At 40.5% G+C, this 10,495-nt stretch overlaps 1 pseudogene; it reads left to right on the forward strand.

Moving 5' to 3' along the window:
* Window positions 1–2,785: 2,785 nt before the first annotated feature.
* On the forward strand, window positions 2,786–4,129 carry LOC116475949 (elongation factor 1-alpha 1-like; annotated as a pseudogene).
* The last annotated feature ends 6,366 nt before the right edge of the window (window positions 4,130–10,495 follow it).

Consider the following 10,495-nt stretch of genomic DNA (forward strand, 5'->3'; position numbering starts at 1 on the left):
GGGATGTGACAAGTTATAAATAAGTAAGAATAAGTAATGCTAGTATAAAATACCTAGAAATAAATGACCTCTTTGATGTCAGGAGTCCAGTGTTATTCACAGGGATGAAAATTATTACAAATGAAAGCTGACCATGGTGACTTCTACTGCCTAGGGATGGAATAGGTACTTGAATAATTAGTAGTGGAATAATAAATCTTTATTCCATTCCCTTCCAGTCATAGAAGCTGTTGGAGAAAAGGAAAGGCTGAAATTACAAAGCCTCTGCTATAGGATAAGACCCAGAGCAGGTGATTCTTTTTTGAGAAAGAACAAATTAACAGGTCTTTTGGAGATGAAACGTAGGCTCAGAAGTGAGTGGATGGTGGAAAGGTAACTTGCAAGACACCATTAGGTCATGGGTTAGATAAATGGAGGAGCTGGATAAGCTAGGAAAGGCCTTGATAAAGGCGCAGGGACTGATTAATGTGACCGGACTTACCAGGGCAACAAAAAGACCCAAGAACAAGGATGGGCAATAATCAATTTTGAAATGTTTGCATTCTGTAGCTGTAAAAACCCACTGGGTTGCACCTAAACTTTGGTAAAAGTCTGAAATAAACACAGTGCCACCAGTTGGTCTGGTGAACTCTTAATGATTTTCAAGCATTAGTTCAAATGTCTTCCCCTCTTTGTGACTTCACCTGATCCGCTCATCTCTCAGGAAGTCCATCAGAGAAAAGCCATCTCTTTTGGCTCAGTGCTCTCATGTGTGAAGACACATAACTTCCAGAACTTACTTACCTGCATTATAGTATTGCTTTGAGAATCTGTCTCACCTGTTAAGACTATAAGCTATTTTTAGTTAGGAGCTTTTCTATTCATTTTTGTAACCGTCAAATCCTAGGACTCTGCCTGGCTGGCCCCTAACAAGCATTTAATAAATGTTGGTTGAAATTTGTCAAGGAAGCCTTCTAAGAATAAGTGAACTTTTTATAAAGAAAGAAAAGCTAAAAAGAAAAACTTCCATAATTTATTAATCAGATAGATATAGCAATAGATAGCTATACATAGATAGATAGCAAAAATAATTTCATTAAATTAGTAATTAGTGGGGACTTTTAATGTTTTGTAGGTTGTTAATCTGGACACATGGTACCTTGTACATGAGTCTTTTAGTGGATCGTGTTGCTATTATTTGTTTTCAAAACTTCACTAGATTTTTAAACAGCCTGATGCAAAACTATTTGGTATTCCTACATACATACCCAGTAGCTGCATAGGACGTGACATGCACAGTAAGGCTCTAGAAAATATTCAGGGAAGGATACAGGAAAGGGAAGGAAGAAAAAGGAAAAGTTTTAGAAGAGTGAAAAAAATTCAAAGGGTAAAATTTTGAGACTACGGTATAAAAATATTACAAAGTTTTTTTCCCCCCATCAGCTTGGGGGTGTCTAGGCCAAAATAAGGCACTCAGACATGCAAGAGTTTCCAACTTGACAGTGATGGAGCCAAAAGGGAACCTGATCCTTCCCTGTCTCCTCCTTGTTCCTCAGGTGCCACATATGCATCTGACTAACGTCAAAACAGAAGGCTGGACTCCTCATATAAAAATGTGCTGGCGAGCACTCCCGTGACCTTTAAAATCAATCATTGCAAATGGGTATTCAAGCAAGGAAATGATCTACAGCTGGGCGGTTTCTCTTCTGCATCAGCTGGCAAAGAGGCAGGCATACAATTACAAGCAGCACGATTTTTGTTTTCAGACTCCCTGCCCAAACCTTCCAGTATTTTCCATAGCTTTACTGCAAAAAATAACACTAGCCTCAAGTTTAACAGGATGTGAAAACCCCTTCCATGTCTTGAGACAATTTCCCTCCTATGCTGTTGCTCAGCTGGTTGGTCTCTTCTTACTCAGCCCAGTGTGATTTGCGTAAATTGCTTTAACAGCCAGATATTAAGAGCAAACATTGGCCTTTCTTATTCCTGTGTTCCTGAGTTTTCTCTTTATCCAAGTGCACCTGGCAATTCACCCAAATCACGAGGTATTGCCCAGGTCGTATTTATGAGCTCAGTGTGGGTAAACACAGCTGATCACTGGCCACTAGTTTTCCTTCCTTGCTGGGTCCTTTCCTTTCCCTTTTCAAGGCTGGCTTCCAACTTCCTAACTTTTGTGGCTCCTTCTGGAAGACCATGTGGAGTGGGATGTCAGGCAGCAAATGCAGGACCTCTCCAGATCTTGAAAAACAAACAGAAAAGATGGTTTCTAGAATAATATTGCTCCTTATTTCTCCAAGCTCCTGCTTGTGAAGCTTATCCTTTTTTGTTTCTGAACAGGTGATAGAAATGGACAGTTTCTGTTTTTCCTCTAATGAGGACACACACATGCATGCACAGTCTCACACACACACACCTTCCTGCAGAAAACAAATTTGGTTTGTTTCTTCTTGGAATAGAAAAGAGGAGGTGGGAAGAGGAAGTTGTTTTGTTTTATAGCACATGTTACTTAAAGGTTAAAAAAAAACCTGATGTATTGGCTTTCAAAAATCATGTATATTTTTATATACCCAAAGTATTGGATTGCACATTTAATTGGTGAATCATATGATATATAAATTATATCTCAATAAAGCTATTTTAAAAATCATACTGTATCAGAATATTAGAAGTAAGTCATTTTTTTCTAAAAGATAAATTTCAAGTACAAGTAAAATAGATCAGAAAAGAAGCTGCTTTCCAAAGCAATGTTTAGCTTTTCTTGGCTACAGGAACATAGGTGTTGTGAAATCCACCCCTAAAAGCCAAAATGGGAAAGGAAAAGACTCACATCAATATTGTCGTCATTGGGCTGGTAGATTTGGGCAAGTCCACCCCTACTGATCTAAACATGTGGTGGGACTGACAAGAGACCCTCCGCAAATAAGAAGTCTGCTGAGATGGGAAAGGGCTCCTTCAAGTATGCTTGGGCCTTGTATAAGCAGAAAGCTGAGTGTGAACATGGTGTCACAATTGATGCTTCTCTGTGGAAATTTGAGACCAGCAAGTGCTATGTGACCATCACAAGACTTTATCAAAAACATGATTACAGGCACATCCCAGGTAGAATGCGCTGTCTTGATTGTTGCTGCTGATATTGGTGAATTTGAAGTTGGTATCTCTGAGAATGGGCAGACCCCTGAGCACACCCTTCTGGCTTGCATGCCAGATGTGTAACAAGTAATTGTTGTTGTTTACAAAATGGATCTCACTGAGCCGCCCTATAGCAGAAGAGACACGAAGAAATTGCTAAGGAAGTCAGCACTTACCTTAAGAAAATGGGCTACAGCCCTGACACTGAGGCATTTGTGCCAATTTCTGGTTGGGATGGTGGCAACATGCTGGAGCCATGTGATCACGGGCCTTCGTTTAAGGGATAGAAAGTTGAGGGTAAAGATGGCAATGCCTATGGAACCATGCTGCTTGAAGCTCTAGACTCCTTCCTACCACCAACTCATCCAATTGACAAGCCCTTGCGTCTGCCCCTCCAGGATGTCTGCGAAATCTGGGATATTGGCACTATCCCTGTGGGCCAAGTGGACACTGGGGTTCTCAAACCAGTATCGTGCACACTCTGCTCCAGTCAACATCACAACTGAAGTAATGTCCATTAAAATGCACCATGAAGCTTTGAGTGAGCTCCTCCTGGAGACAATGTGGGCTTTAATGTCAAGAATGTGTCTGTCAGACCTGTTCGTCGCGGCAACATCACTGATGAAAGCAAAACCACCCACCTGTGGAAGCAGCGGCTTCACTGCTCAGGTGATTATCCTGCATCCTCCAGGGCGAATCACACCGGCTGTGTATGCCCCTGTACTGGATTGTCACACGGCGCACGTTGCTTGCAAGTTTGCTGAGCGGAAGGAAAAGGTTGACTGATGTTCTCGTAAGAAGCTGGAAGATGGTTCTTAAATTCTCGAAATTGGGTGATAACTATTGTTGATATGGTTCCTATCAAGCCCAGGTGTGCTGAGAGCTTCTCTGACTATGCTCCTCTGGGTCATTTTGCTGTTCATGATATGAGATAGACAGTTGCTGAAGTGTCATTAGAGCAGTGGCCGCTGGAGCTTGCAAAGTCACTGAGTCTGCCTGGGAAGTTCAGAAAGCTAAATGAACAATATCTCTAATACTTTTCACCCTCGTCTTTTTTTTTTTCTTTTTTTGAGATGGGGTCTTGCTCTGTCACCCAGGCTGGAGTGCAGTGGCACCATCACGGCTCACTGCAGCCTCAACCTCCTGGGCTCAGGTGATCCTCCCATCTCAGCCTCCCAAACAGCTGGGACTATAAACCTGTGCCATCACACCAAGCCAATTTTTTCTTTTTTTTTGGTAGAGATGAGGTCTTGCTATGTTGCCCAGGATGGTCTCAAACTCCTGAGCTCAAGTGATCCTCTCACGTTGGCACCCTAGTCTTAATCAATGGTGGAAGAACCATCTCAGAACTGTTTGTTTCAATTAGCCATTTAAGTTTAACAGTAAAAGACTGGTTAATAAACAATGCATCATAAAACCTCAGAAGGGAAGAATATTTTGTAGACCATTTTGTTTTTGTTTTCGTGTGGCAGTTTTATTAGTTCTTAAAATCATTACTTTTTAACGGAAACACCTTGACCAAAAATCTATCACAGAATTTTGAGACCTATTAAAACAAAGTTTAATGAGAAAAAAAGGTAGAGCAGAATAATCAACTTAGAATGTAACATTTTGTCACCAGCTGATGATAAGTAACTACATCACTGAAGAAGTTTGCATCATATTCAGTAGTGAATTTAATATCATAGATGGAATACTACCAATAAAAATATTTTTCTGTTTTGAAAAATCTGTCAACTATAATACATATAATGGCCATTGTACATCCATCTGCAATTAAAATATGTTCATGTAAATGCTTTTGAATAAAATTTATATGGCATCACTTCCTAAAAAGCTTTTCCAGTATTCTATTTTCCTTTTAATACATCATATGGGAGTAGATTTCAAAATCTCTTAATCTTTGTCCTGTTCTGTTTCTGTTTCTCCTTCCAAATTTGCGGTGACCTCAAAGTCTTCCTAAGCATTAGGGAAGGCTTCTTTTCAACAGGATGGTTTAAAATTAAGTTTGCTAAATAACATGATTGCCATCACACCATTGGCACCAACACCCATAGGAGACCTCGCTAATTAAAGAACTAATTTCTCCTGCAGAGTCCAGATTAGACTCAGCTGTGGAACTCCAGACAGCTAGGAAAACCTATCTCTTGAATTGGTTATACAGCTGAAAGAAGTCAGTTCAGTTCTCCAAAGTCCCTCTCATTGTTTTATAATGGTGATCTCTATTCTACCACAATCACTGTGAAGGTTTGTAATGCCCAGTTTGAGAAAGGTGGTCATGACGTGATTCACTGCTGCTCTTCCATAGTTCTGTAAGAAAAAGGAAAAAGTTTTTACCTCTCCAATTTTATAAGCCAGGGAATTTTCCAGAATATTAATAGTACTGGAAAAGACCCTGAACAGTTAGTGCCGTGGCAGGAGGGTCCAAGCGGCTGTAGAAAAAGCACATTCTGTTCCTTTTCTTCTCCAGCCAGCCAGACCAAATAAGAGTGAGTCTCCTCTCCTCTCCGGAGCCACATTCCAGCCTGGACAGGAGAGGTGCCCCCGACACACAGTGTTTCCTACTAGGAAATGTGCTAAAATTAACCGAAGTTCCTCAAGTCCTGGCTGGGGAGGTAACACCGTCAGCAGAGCTCCCTGTTCCTTCCTCAACACACTGCTTTCCTTGCTATCTCTGGGGCAAGTTGTCTTTGGCATCTTGAAGGATTTATACTTGTTGTGTCTTAAATGTGTAACTCATTAGTAATGAGCCAATAGTGGAAATTTCAGTGAACAGAGCTTTTTACTCCAGTAATTCCAGGTGTGAACCACAAATAGAAAGGTTCTTTTTGTGAATTTTTCCTCTACGGGCCCTATCTGGTGTCTGCACCCTGAGTCCTAGGAAAGCTAACACGGAAATAAAGCCTCCCAGTGTTTGTGTCTGTTATCTATAGGTCCTCCTAACTAATATTGCCCTTCTAGGACAAAGGTGCCTTCCTTTCCAATAAGCTTTCTGCAGGGAGAACGCAGTGAAGGAGCCGGATCCTCTGAGACTAGTTCAGAGGCACCCCCTCTCCCACACAGCCTGGTGCAGCTGGGGCCGGCAGGCAGGAAGTGTGCCCCCACGGGATAGCAGTTGCGGTCCTGCAGGCTCCCTAAGAATGGCATTTGGTCTCCTCAGAGAGGTTGTTAAAGTCATGTTAGACCTCTAAGGAATTTCCTCACTTACCCCAGGCTGACTCCAAGCCCCAGCACAAACTTTTCACTTTGGATCTCCTCCCCTCACGCACAATCCCTTTGGCCTGAGGTGACTTCCTGCCCTCTGGTCAAGACTGGCCCTGGTGCCCTCCCCTCTCCATTACCAGCCTCTCTCCTGTGTCCCATGCAGACCCACAGAGAGTCTTGCCTTCTACTGGCAAAACATTCCCGTGCTCTGTGATCCTTCCTCTCCAGGGCTCTAGTCTCTTTCTGGATCTCTTCAAATCAAGATTCCGTTTCCTAGAAAGCAGGAAGTTGGGCCAAAGCACAACAATATGGCTGCCGATAGAGCGATGAGGCAGGAAAGAAGGTGACATGGGCTCAGAGGCACAGCCTGGGGAGCGCTGTTCCTCACTTGCCTCCTAATCTTGGGCAAATCTCTTACCTGCTCTGAGGCTTTGTTTTTTCATCCTAAAAAAGATTATGCTCTTATCCCAGGAGTAATTAAATATTCTATTCAAGGCATTCAGTACTGGGCTGGCAACGGGGTGCTTCTCGATATTAGTATTACTTGTTAACATTGGCATTTATCGAAGTATCTCCTGAAGAAACCAATCTCATGATTCACTGTAGCAAATAGGGTTCAAAATTCAAATATGCTTGGGAAATTTGAACTGTGAACTGAAGCTTACCCCAGGCTATATGGAGATTTATAGTGATCACAAGTAGTTCTTCCCCTGGACAAGCTACTTAACTGCTCTGCCTCCATTTTCTCATTCATAACATGGGGGCTAATAACAGTTTCTTCCTCTTATTATTTTTGTGAGCACTAAATTAGGTGCCCTATATTAAACATTTTGCAAAATGCCTGCTGTATCACATATGTGCAACAAGTAGTATTAGAATTAAGTAGTAGTATTACAATGAAATAGTATTACAGTTTATACTATTATCACTATTTAATGATACTGAAAATTCCTAAAATTAAAAATAACAAATAACACCGTCTTTTTAATGTTGCTGAACTGTTGCAATGTTGCAAACTTTATTTGGCCAGGGATCTCTTTTCTGGTGACCAGTGGGAAACACTAGCTAAAGAATTAAACTTTTGAGAGATATTTGGTTTGGAACAGAAAGCACCTGAAGTTATTGTGTCTTGATCCAAATAACTTTTCAGCCTCTAGGATTTCCCCCTGAACTCTAATTGGCATAATGGTTCATGCTGTCGGAGAAGAAATGTTGAAGATGGCGCAGTAGTGTCTGACTTGTGGGCTTCAGTGTCCAGACAAGAGAGCATCCTAGCAGAGACCCAAGAACATGGATCTAATGCTCAGATGGAACAGAGTCTAAATCCTCACTGAATATTCTTTATTATTTTGGAGGAAGGAATAAAGAGAAATTATCTAATCTCACTAAACTTCAGTGTTCTCATCTGCAGCATTAAAAATAATTCTACCTACCTCATAGGATGGTTATGTAGTATAGAAAATGGCATGTAAGTTAACCTCAATAAAGTCTGTCTCCTAGTTATTATCACAGTGTATTAGTCTGTTCTCATGCTGCTAATAAAGACATACCCAAGACTGGGTAATTTATAAAGGAAAGAGGTGCAGGGGAACTCCCATTTATATAACCATCAGATGCCATGAGACTTATTCATCACCATGAGAACAGTATGGGGGAAATCATGCCCCCATGATTCCGTTATCTCCACCTGGCCCTGCCCTTGACACATAGGATTTATTACAATTCAAGGTGAGATTTGGGTGGGGACACAGCCAAACCCTATTGCATTATATCATTAGAATCTTTGTTATTATTATTCCAGATTCTCTGCCTGACTGGTATGTGACCTTTCACATCATACACTTGTATGCCTGGAAATTCCTTACAGACTTTTCAGGGTTGAAAGAGAAAATGGACGTGAAGAGTGTGGCCTTGGAAAACACTCACTGGGTAGAACTCCATTCCTTCCCCGGGCTTGCAGGACAGCCAGTGTCTTTCATTTTTTACTGTGCCTCATTGCTTCTTATATGGAGACATTGTATTGACCAGACTATAAATCTTGAAAAACAGATTGAAAATTTCCTCCCCTTGCTCTACCATTCTCTAAGTACCCGGAATATGCTGAGCTTATAGGAGAGTATCGGATTCACTGCACGAAAGGAATAATGGGAAGTCAGGTATTAAAGCTGACCAGTGTGGGAGAAAGTTTCAAACTGCCATCTTTCTAGAATCCTTCAAATTAAAACCAAAGAGAAAAGCACATTAAGAAACTCTTGTCTGGCTTTGTGTCCCAGAAACAGGCACCATCTCTTCTGTGGAAAAGGGCAAATTTAACTCTTGGCATGCTTTATTCTTTCTAAATTAAAGTATTCTTTTTTGGGGGTGGAGATGGCCTGTGGGGAGACAGTCTTGCTTTGTCACCCAGGTTGGAGTGCAGTGGCACAATCTCAGCTCACTGCAACTGCTGTCTCCCAGGTTCAAGTAATTCTCCTACATCAGCCTCCCAAGTAGCTGGGACTACAGGCGTGCGCCACTGTGCTCAGCTAATTTTTGTATTTTTTTGGTAGAAAGGGCACCATGTTGGCCAGGCTGGCCTCCAACTCCTGACCTCAGGTGATCCACCCACCTCAGCCTCCCAAACTTCTGGGATTACAGGTGTGAGACACCACGCATGGCCCTAGGTTAAAGTATTCTTATGTGAGGTGTGCCTTAAATTCAATCTCAGAATCCTCAACTCGAGGAAGCAAAATCCTATGGGTATTTTTTAGCTGTCATTTTTAATTGGCACCTAATAATTGTACATATTTATGGAGTATAGTGTGATATTTTGATACATGTATACAATGTGTAATGATAAAAATCAGGGTAATTAGCACATCCATCCCCTCAAATATTTGTCATTTCTTTGTGTTGGGAACATTCAAAACCCTCTCTTCTAGCAATTTCCTATATGTATTTTGTCTTGCAGAATCTGATCCTCCCAGAATTAGTCTGTCAGTTTCCAGGTCCTAAATAGCTCCCAGAACACTGCAGAATGGCTAACAGCAGTCCCCTAGTGTAGAAGTCAATGTCACCTACTTTGTTCTGAAGATTGTGTACTAAGGTAATTAAATGAAAAAGTAAACTTCTCATCTCTGGATGTCTTATGATCTCAAAATTCTACCTTCTATAACTATTCAGAAGGCAGGAATAAGCATCATAGGATGGCCATAACATGTAAACAATTTTATATTGTTACATTTTCATTTATACTCTCTTTATTGTAAAAGTTGAGAAAATAACAAAATTAGCCATAGAAGTATATCTCCTTTGGGGAAAACTAAATTAACATGTAGTTTATTATTAGATAAATTCACTTTGTTGAACAATCTGATTCATTTTTTAAACAATAAAATATAGTAGGTAGTTGCCTTCTTCATTAGTCAGTAGTCAGTGTATTCCTGGAAAGCAAGGACTTTATCTTCTAGTATAATAAACTTCCTTTAAGCATACTTAAAATATAGAAATTAATGTGTGCAGCTTTCATTGCCTAACCCATCTTTTTCGTTAGAAGGACAATATCTGAATTCTAGCAGACAGATAATATAATGCAAAGCTTCCTATTTATTTAAAAAATCAATGGTGCCAATGTGTTTCCATTATGCCAGACACTTGCTAAGCATTCAGGTTCTTGGGACTGAAAATTTTAATTTAGCAGCATTTCTTACAAATGGACATGAATAATGAATTTGGGTGCATTTTATTGTTTAATTGTTTCAGTTTGAAGTGAATAGAAATATGTGGCCATGTCACTTTTTTCAATATATTCCACGAATGTACACAAGACACTGTGAAGGAAACACTGTTTGGGTCCAAAAGCAGTATTTCCTAACAAATTTCCTTTAAAAAGCTGTAGTAAGACAACATTTTTTGTCTTTATTATGTAATAATAATAGCAAATCCTATTAGTATTGCATTTGAGATTCCTATGCAGATCCTCAAACGTCCACCCAACCATATGGCAATATTGAAGTCCTTCTTTAAGTCTTACTTTGGGTTGTTTTAGGAAAGAATTTACGACTCTCTTTGCAAAGTGCCAGATCTACCAGAAGAGGGCACTGTGCTCCTAATTCACTCCAAAAGAAGCAAACATTCTCACTTTGAGAAACAGCTCTGTGTTGTGTCTTATCCCAGAAGATTCCAGGGGCTACAAAAGGAATGTTTA

The sequence above is a fragment of the Hylobates moloch genome, unplaced genomic scaffold (genome assembly GCF_009828535.3).
Source record: "Hylobates moloch isolate HMO894 unplaced genomic scaffold, HMol_V3 SCAFFOLD_2, whole genome shotgun sequence".
Classification (NCBI taxonomy): domain Eukaryota; kingdom Metazoa; phylum Chordata; class Mammalia; order Primates; family Hylobatidae; genus Hylobates; species Hylobates moloch.